Source organism: Bidens hawaiensis, unplaced genomic scaffold (genome assembly GCF_021521415.1).
Source record: "Bidens hawaiensis isolate Kalapana, Puna unplaced genomic scaffold, B.hawaiensis_p1.1 tig00003510_1, whole genome shotgun sequence".
Taxonomy (NCBI): domain Eukaryota; kingdom Viridiplantae; phylum Streptophyta; class Magnoliopsida; order Asterales; family Asteraceae; genus Bidens; species Bidens hawaiensis.
Window position 1 is genome coordinate 1,834,546 of NW_027491198.1, and position 10,798 is coordinate 1,845,343.

Sequence of the window (10,798 nt, forward strand, 5' to 3'; positions counted from 1 at the left end):
ATTATGATATTCGATTTAAAATTTAAATAGATTGGAAGATAATTTTGAATTTTGGTTTGTTAATATTAACAAAGTTGTAACTTAGAACTGACTGGTCAATGTTACTAAACTAAGAAAACTGTAATTATGCTAATTTTTGTTTTTTAAAAATATAGTCAAAGTCCAACTGTATAATATAGAATTGTAAATTTCATATAAATGTTGAGAATTTGAATTTGAAAATTATTTAACCTTTTTTTTTTGTAAAAATTCATATAAATAGAAATTAGAATAAATTATTATTATTAAAATTATAATAATGTCCAAATTTACCAAACTTAAAGTCAAATCACATTAATAAAAATAGTCAAATTTAGTCAAATGGTTCTAATTAAAATTCGGTTTTTGAAAACAAGGTTAAAGTCCGACTGTATAACCTACTATTGTAAACTTCATATAAGTTGTCAGAATTCGAATTTCATAATGGTTTACATACATATATTTTATTATTCACATTTAGGAATTGTAATAATAGGATTTTTATATTCAGTTAGATATATATATATATTCTAACATTTAAATGTGTAAACTTCATATAAATGTTTAAAATTAGAGTCAAATCATTATTCATTATCATTAATTATAAAATAAAGTCTAAATCATATACCAAAGATGTATACCATTACCGGAAACTTAATCTTTTTGTAAATTTAATATAAATGGTCAAGATTTGGAATTTGAAATGGGGGAAATAAATATATATTAAAGGATTTATTTTATAATTCAAATTTAGGAATAAATATATTTTAAGGGATTTATTTGAAATTGATATTAAATTCTTAATAAACTGAAATATTTAGAAATCGTTATTCTAATTAAATTTATTTTATTTAACACATGAAGAGTGAAAAATTAAGGGATGAGTTTATAATTATGGAAATAATTAAAAATATTAAAAAGGGTTGAAAGAAATTACTCTAAATATGTAAATGTTATTTAAAACTATTTAATATAAATGGTCAAATTCAGTTGGATAATTAATTCAGTCGGAAAGTTATTTAAGTTATTCATTCGGTTTTTTTTTTTTGACAAATAAGGAAAGCCAAACTATATAAATTGTAATAATGAGATTCTTTTACTAAGATAAATGTATATTTTTTAATTTGTACATATTTAGACTAAGATATAATAATAAATTTTTGTAAACTAAGTATAAATGAGTAATAATAGGTTTCTATAATACCATATTAAACTAAGTATAAAGTTTTTGTGATATCACATTCATTTTGAGCTTCAAGTTTTATGAGGTTGTTTGGATTTATGTTTCTGAATTTATATTCTTTCATGAAGATATAATATATTTAGAACTTTTTTTCGCTATGATGTGTTATTGTTTTGTTTATAGTTATTGTTGTAGGGAACATAATATTTTAAAAAAATTCTAAATAAACATGCGTAGCACGCGGGCTAAAAGCTAGTGTATATATATATATATATATATATATATATATATATATATATAGGGAGAGGATCATGAGAGAACTCTTTATTAGGGAGAGAACTAGAGAACTCCTAATTAAGGGGTTATTTTTGTAAAAATGCTATTTTATATGTTTGGATGTACGCTTTCCCTGTACCCCGATTCAGCCTCTGCAACGATTTTGGAACCCTAACTGTGGTGTCTCGATTTCAATTGAAGATCGATTCAGATGAATTTCAATCGTTTAACATGGCAATTAAAGGTATTTCAGTTCCGAAATTATCTTCCTGACTCATTCATTCATGTTTTGGAACCCTAATTAGTGAAGATCAGTTCCCTGTGGTGTCTCGATTTCAATTGAAGATTGATTCAGATGAAGTTCAATCATTTAACATGACAATTAAAAGTATTTCAGTTCCGAAAATATCTTCCTGACTCATTCATTCATGTTTTTTTTTACCGATTTACAATCGATTGTTTCACCGTTAATCAATTAGGCTTTGTTTCATCTCAAAGTTTTATAAACAATTTTGACATTGTAGTTTTAGAATTAGGCGTTTTTTGGTTAGAAACAGAATCGATTCATTCGTTGTTATTAATTCAAATTCTGTCAATTATAATGGTATCCCATTGCGATCTGATGATGATAATTAACAAGGTAACATCTTGTTCTTATAGTACATATATGCACTATAATGTTACGTATTACATATATGTAGTGTAAAAATAACATATGATTTATTTTATCAGAATGCCTAATCGAACTCCTTTCTACTAATTGGTGTGCCTCAAAAAGGTAACATCTTGTTTATATACTACATATATGCAATATAGTTTATGTATTACATTTATGCAGTATAAAATTAAATTTGATTTATTTGATCAAATATCTAGTTCAGCTCTTATTCTCTTATGCTGACATTGCCTCAAGTTTTATCAACTGCACTGGCAACATCTTGAAAGCTTATGGTATTGAACAACAAGGTAACATCTCATTTAACATTTCATTTTATATACTATATATATGCAATATAATGAAACACATGATTAATGCATATTAAATTGAACTGTCTTTGTTCAAAAACAGTTAATTCTAAAGAAAAAGTCCATAATTTGTTTGAAATAACTTCCCAAACGAGTTCAACATATGCTACATATACGCAGTATAACTATGACTGCCTAATGGTAACTATTTTCATATTTATTTTCTTCACGGTACAATAGTTTATGCTAATATGTTTTAATGTGTTTATACGTGACTCATGTGCATGTCAACGTTGATGTATGTGATAAATTAGATTCATATTCATGCACAGATTCATGTAAGGCCCCGTTACCGGTAGTCCTACTTTCGTGTTGGATTTACTCATAAACACAGTTCTAAATATCAGAGTTAATTAAAACTTTACGCGGAATATAAAACTTTCATAAAACATTACATAATTCATAACTTGTCTCAAAACATCCTTTGTCTTTCAACATTAAAGCATTAAAATTAAAACATCATAAGTCTTCAGATGCCAGACTCTTATTCTTCTGCCATGTGTCCCCACTCAAGCCAGCTGTCTCATCCTACTCACCTGCGTGCATACTAAAAGTCAGCTACGCTGAGTGAGTTCTAGTTAATCATACATTATACAATACACAATAACTTATATTCTTTCATTCATACTTTCATACTTTCTTACTTTCATACTTTCTTACTTTCACATCTTACGTTATAAAGAGCATTACGCCCTACATTCCTCGAGTATTATTAGGGCTCGGTACCCTCCTTCCTCGAGTATTATTAGGGCTCGGTACCCTCTTTCCTCGAGTATTATTAGGGCTCGGTACCCTCTTTCCTCGAATATTAGTAGGGTTCGGTTCCCTAGTTCTCGAATATTAGTAGGGTTCGATTCCCTCTTCGTTACCATACAGCCATACATCATACCTCGAGTATTATTAGGGCTCGGTACCCTTTTCGTAACCATACAACCATACAACCATCATTTCCTTCTTTTATTAACTTTATCACGTTCATACATATAAGCATACATATCATACTTACCTTATACATAGCGTTACAACCTGACAGTACGTGCAATATCCGAAGATCGTTCACGTACTAACAAGCAATCATTCATACATTTCACATCATTCATATAAGGCATACACTTATCACTTAGGATAAGTGTATTAACAAACATATAGAGTATGTACACAGCCCCGAAAACATAACACAAAAGTGGGGCTAGAAACTCACCTGAACACGGTTACGTTCACCGTTAATCGTAATCCCTTTCTTCAGTTGTGCACGGCTGACTGTATAACAAGTGTACGTATCAATTAACTATCACTACTCATATAATTTTTCTAGTCTTAACTACTACCCACAACTAACGGGGGTCCGGGGGCAGCGCCCCTGGCAGCGGGGTCTAGGGGCGGCAGCCCCTAGCAGGGTCCAAGGGGCAGAGCCCCTGGCTGGGGTCGAGCTGCCAGGTCAGCTTGGAAAAATTTTATTTACATTAACTGTCTTAACACATTTTCCATTAGGTTTTTTTTTAATTTATTTTCTAAGCGAACTTAACTTTAGGCAAAGTTAAACCTTAAGCGAACTTAGCTTTAGGCGAAGTTATCAGTTAGGCGAACTTGGCCTTAGGCGAAGTTATCAGTTAGGCGAACTTGGCCGTAGGCGAAGTTATCAGTTAGGCGAACTTGGCCGTAGGAGAAGTTATCAATTAGGCGAACTTGGCCTTAGGCGAAGTTACCAGTTAGGCGAACTTGGCCGTAGGCGAAGTTAAGCTTTGAAGGCGAAGTTATGCTTTGAAGGCGAAGTTAAGCTTTGAAGGCGAAGTTAAGCTTTTGCAGGCGAAGTTGTTCAGGTCAGCTACGGGTTTGGTTTTTATCAAGCATTTTGGCGATTTTAATACCCTTGTTATGGTTCGACATCACCCCCTACGTTCCCTAACCGTTTTCTTTCGTATATATATCCTGTATATACTATAAATCTTGGACTTTTAAGGTAAAAACGTTCAATACTACGTAAACTTTAAAGGTCAAGAACATACCTTTTATACGTTCGGTGTGGTCGCGGTTTGCTTGGTTATCTCGTATATTGAAGATCTAATAATGGTCGGCTTGATTCTTGGTCTCGGATGTCTCTCTCTCTCTCTCTCTCGGCCGAATATGGTGTAGTGTATGTGTGTGTTTTTGAGTGTGTAGATTATGATGGAAATGAAATGAGGGTTTAGGGTTTTAGGTTGGTTTAGGGGATATTTATATCCCTTAAAGCCCATGGACCTAAGGCTCATTCTCATTTAACCCATCTTAATTAATCTAAGTCCATGATCCGTTCTTTACTCAACATTAATTAATTAATAACGCGAAATCACAAAACGTAACTTTCTTTATTTAACATTATAAATTTTAGGATGTTACAATTCATGTGTACCGCCTACCTGTGCAGACATATTTTTTTGTGTATTTATATAAGTATTTCCATCTTTTAAAATCAGCGATGTAAGTTAATTTGTGTCGAAAATGTTTGTGAGATTTTCAGTATTTAACCATGTATTCATGTTGCAGGCGCACGTGTAGCACTTTCTTGTTGTATCCGATTAATTATTGATGTGCCACATTCATTGAAATGCAAAAACAGGGAGAGAGAGTTCTACAACTCTATAGATACCTTGAGTTGTATGGTGTATATGTTTTGGTATGTAGAGTAATTATTGTTAACTTGGCTCACATATTTGCACCGTATGCACGTATTGGAAAGAAATCAGCAGCAAGTGAGGGTTTCTTTAGTGGTTTAAAGAACTCGGTTGTAGTTCTTGACATTATCATCATGCTTTTTATTTAATGAAATGTAACATTAATATCAACTTGATGATGTTTCTTATGTATTGTATGTTTGTATTACATACATGTATGGTTGTTTACGTGCATTTTTAAACATTGTATTCGTTCAGTCTATAATATACAACATTATTTCAACATTATATATTTATATTTACATATATGTAACGTATGTTTGTATTGCATACATGTATTGCAAGCATTCATGCACATATGAATATGAGTTTTAACCGTAACAGTTAACTACAAACTTCATACATCAATTAAAACCACCATATAAATATATCATAACATTCATATTCAAATTCCATCGCATGTTCTAACAACCGATACGTAAATTCCATCAAATAAAATAACGATATAATACATCCTTAACTAGTGCATTGTTGAACTTCCATTTATGTGTTTTCTTGCATATCATATCACTCGTTGCTTGCGTATGTTGACATCATAAAGCATAACTCTTGTGGCATATAGTTATCTCATAAGCCTTGACTGTTCAATATTCCTAATATCATCATCATTGAAATCCAAACCAAAATCTTCTTTTTTACCCTTGAAATGATCCATGTGCCTTATAGCAAACACATCGCAACCCGTGAATTTGTCATTTGCCTGCTAAAACAAAAGTAAATCATATTTGTTATTAATCAGACAATGTCATTGCATATGTAACACAACATAGTTCATATGCATTTAATATCAAATAACTACATATATGTAACTGAACACTTTGAAATGTTCCATATGCTTCATAGGAAACACGCCACAACTCGTGAAGTTTTCATTTCCTATAAAAACAAAATTAATGCATACATATAGTACATCAGAAAATAACACCGCATATATGTAATATTACACAGTTCATATGCATTTAATAGCTGATGATTGCATATAGGTAATACAACTAAATAGCAATGCACAAGTAATAAAACATATTTCATATGCATGTAACATTTAAGCATTGCATATATGTAATATATATTATAATTGTGTATATGTAATGCAACATATAATAGTAATGCATATATGTAAACAACATAAATCATATGCATGTAATAGTTAATCAATGCATAAACATAAAACATGCATATAATATGTACTGAAATATATATTATTCTATTAAACAGAAAAATAAAAAAATATAGAGATAGTTGAACGCGATTTCAGTGCGATACACCTAATTGATATTGATAATGTGTGAAATTGCTTAATATGATCGCTTACTTGATAGTGCTCTTCATTTTATTTTTTTGAATTCTAATCTTACGCTTCAATTTGGTCTGCACTATTCATTAGAGGGTTGAAAGTCTGATATGGTGGTTGATGAAGTGAAGCTCAATTAATGATCAACAAGCGTAAACGTTTAATACGCCGGATATGGTAATGCATATGTACAATGCATCCTATAATACATATGCATTACATATATGTACTACACCAGATTTGTTAAACGTTTAATACACCTGGTATGCGTAAACATTTAATACACCCGTAGTGCGTACGTGCGATACAGCAACTCCACAAAAACGTGTAATACAACAGTAATGCATAAGTGTAGTGCGTCCTATAATGCATATACGTATCACATATGCAATACATATATCAAACACATGAATTATCTTTATTTATAGGGGTCATACCGTTTATGATGTTGTCCTTTTCGCCTTTTTCCCCGTCATTCATATCCTCTATGTCCTCACCTTCATTATCACTTTTTCCTCATTTTCATTGTTGGAGACGTCATCGGACAATGCTGCATTTTTCGACATGTGTGTGCTTTTTGATGCCCTCGCTGTTTTTTTTTTTGCTGTAAAATATATGTAATGTTATATATACATACTTACGTTACGTATTAACAAAACTGTCAGTTTTTGTTATATTTACCTGAATTCGCCTCTTCGACACCTGACAATCTTTTTTGTTCAAACTACTACTCCTTTCCATCATATTGTTTGGATCACCCTTGTTTTGTTTGCTTTTGTAAAAAAAATACTATATAATTGAACACATACACTTTTAAATAATGAAAAACAAATAAACAATATAACTTACCGAACTTCTTATCATCTGAAAACTCTTTTTTACTTTTTTCTTTGTTATATACGTTATATACAGTGGTTATCCACGCATTCTGGCTGCACATAATTATCCATTATCGGTAGTTTAATAGGGTTTATTGGGTCGCTTGTTGATTTTTTTTACCTTTTCCTGAAAATTTGAGCATTGTTGTCTTGTTACGATAAATAAGTGCATATACAAGAATTATTTATGTAAGCGAGCTTTTAACAAACCATATTTTCAAGATTTCATCTTCTTTTTGTTATTACGTATATGCATTATTACTAAATGTTAATAATCATACTAAATGTTACATATATTGCGTGTATGTGTACCTAAATAAACGCCATGCCATTCTTGTCGACTATAAGAAACATGCATACAATAAGCGCAGCTACACATGTTGCCTCGACCTAACTATATTCTAACGTGATTTGCATGTCCATTATTAACGGATATGCTCGGTAACATAAACAAATATATGTTTGACAAACATAAATGGGATTTATATGTAATCGAACATGTGATACATACTACGCACGTGCGATGTTTAACATGACATTCAAAATACGATCTGATATCAATATACTATTATTCAATTAAAAACAAACAAGAATTACATATGTGCAATAAACACAAATGAATGTTGTTGCATCAAGATAACCCGACTTATAATGTGATGCACCTATGCATCATACATGGATATGCTCGTATAAGGTTAATATTACTATGCTTTGACAAACATATAAAAAAAATCAATATAGCACACATGAATCATGCACTATGTATATGCAATCAAACAAATATTAACTTATATCAACATATTATTGTTCGATTAAAAAACACACAAAAACAGAGTATATTGCATATGTGAACTGATATAAACGCATTGATGTTCGATTTACAAAAAAAATCCAATAACACCATATATTTAGCCGATTCTATGTAATACACCTATGATTCTTGTACTACATATGTGCAATCAAACAGATACGAGCTGGTATCAACATATTGTTACTCGATTTACAAAAATAAAACATAAAAAACAGAGATTTGGCTACTATTTTCGCTGATTCACAATAACATGAACGATCTTAACATGAAATTCATGATAATAACCTATATGAACGATTACCTGATGGTGTTCTTCGGTGTAATCGACTGATTTCGTGATGAATCTGCGATTTTTGCAAGCATATAGGATGAAACCCTAGGTTGGGAGCGATGATGTATAAGCCAGAGAGGGAGATCGATATGGTGAGCCAGAATACAGATATTTCGGTGTAATCGACTGATTTCGTGATGAATCTGACGATTTTTGAAAGCATATAGGATGAAACCCTAGGTTGGGAGCGATGATGTTTAAGCCAGAGAGGAGATCGATATGGTGAGCCAAAATACAGATATTTCGTATGCCTAATGTACCTTTTTCTTTAATACCCGTGTTTTTCCTTCTTCTTTTCCCTTTTCTTTATTTTTCACCCTTGATTAATAGAGTTCTCTGGTTCTCTCATTTATAAGAGTTCTCTCTAGATCCCACCCCTATATATATATACTAGACAGGTGCCCGCGCGATGCAGCGGGTGTTTGAACCTGCTAATCACGTACAAATATAAGTATTTATGGTTCGGTTAAAACTTTGAAATCGTTTAAATCGGTCATTGGTTTGACTTCTTTTTTTTCTTTTTTACTTTCGGTTTGTTGGTCGGTTTCAAAATTTTCAAAACGTAGTGAACGGCTGGTTCACGGTTTATATCGGCAACCGGCCATATGAAACCAGAAAATATTATAAATTAACCTAATTGCAATATGATTCCTTTTATAATCTTTGTTGTTATTATTTTACGTCCTAGATCTTCCATTAATATTTACCATGTATGTGGCTAAAATTATCATTTTTTATTTATGATCATCTCAAGTATCATATTATGTTGGTTTTTTAGTTAAAATTGATGGTACATTTAAATTATTAATTATTTTAAACTAAATTTATTATTAAAGTTTAAACTGTAAAACCAAACTGGAACCAGGCCGTTAGTAACGATTCAGTTTCAACTTTCAATGGTTGAGTTTGGTTTTGGACGACAAAAAATCATTATTAACGGTTGGACTCACAAGTTTAACTTAAAAACCATCAAAACCGACACTGAACACCCCTACCTAACATATTAATTTATTTAAAATGAAAAAAAAATTACAACAATATCATATCCAAATTAAAGAGAATAAAATGCTCGTTTTTATGGTGCAATTTGTTTATAAAAATATTAACGTATGAAAAGGCTATAGTCGTTTAAAAATCATGGGTGGGAAGTTAGTTTACAAGTTAAATTAAAAACATTATATGGTTAAAGATGAGGGACCAAACTTGTAAGTTGAATGAATTGTGTTTAAAAGACATGTTTACCATTACTAACACATGTACCTCATGCTTTAAGTGTTGTAAATTACTTAAAAATGGGTGTCTTAATTTGCCCTTGTTTGATGTATTATATATACTATAGATATATATATAGGTACCGTGTTCGTAACGAAAATCAATAAATCTGGGTACATGTACCCGTACCCGAATTTTATGGTGCGGGTACTTTAGGTACGGTACTCGCTTTGATACCACTTTTTTTCTTTTTTTTTAAAAAAAACATCCACTTACGGTACTGACAATCAATTATCTATAATAACAAAACCAAAACCATAATACCACAACCAAAACTAAAAATAAAACAAATCAACCATAATATAAAATTCATTCATGGTGGCTTTTACAGTTTACTAGTTATTGATTGGAAGAAGAGAAGTGACATAAGATTTGATTTGTTTGATTAGAATTGTTAGTACTTAATATGATTATCCATGTTTCTTTCCTGAATGTCTGCCCGGCAATGCCATGAGAGAGTTTTGCGTATCTAAAGTTTAAAAGGTGGGAACCGTTGGGGGAGGAGACCAGTTGGATTTATTAAAAAGATATAATGATAATAATAAAAACAACTTAATCTCTACATATTTACCAAAAATTTGTTTCAATTTTACCCACACTTCTCGTGTTACTCTAACTCGTGAATTTATTTTGCAATCAAGCCATAAATCCAAACAAAAACCAACTGGGCTTACGCAAGGAAGCCCGAGCTATGGACATGCGAGGAAGAAGTTGTCGAAGGTTTGGCTCGATAACATCAATGGTCAACTAATCGGTCACAATTTTCAGTTTTGGTTACACGTTTGTGGCAACTTTCACACTCATCTGGGATGGGAAAACTATCATTCCGTTGATCATTTAATGTTGAAATGGAGGTTTATTCACTATAATGTCGGAAGGTTTAACACGATCTACCTACGCGCCATTATGAACCGACCATTGAATGGACAGATGAATTTATGAACTTGCACTCAGCTATTATCATTTTGTGTACAGTTTGGAGTTCAAGTAACTTAGTTGTT

General features: G+C 31.4%; 1 long non-coding RNA gene across 1 annotated transcript; it reads right to left on the minus strand.

The window, feature by feature from the left end:
* Nucleotides 1–5,612: 5,612 nt before the first annotated feature.
* On the minus strand, nt 5,613–8,907 carry LOC143623663 (uncharacterized). The gene is made up of 3 exons (XR_013151940.1): nt 7,981–8,907; nt 6,943–7,294; nt 5,613–5,914 (listed from the first exon to the last, which is right to left on the minus strand). It is a non-coding gene; the product is annotated as an uncharacterized LOC143623663 (long non-coding RNA).
* Between the last annotated feature and the right edge of the window lie 1,891 nt (nt 8,908–10,798).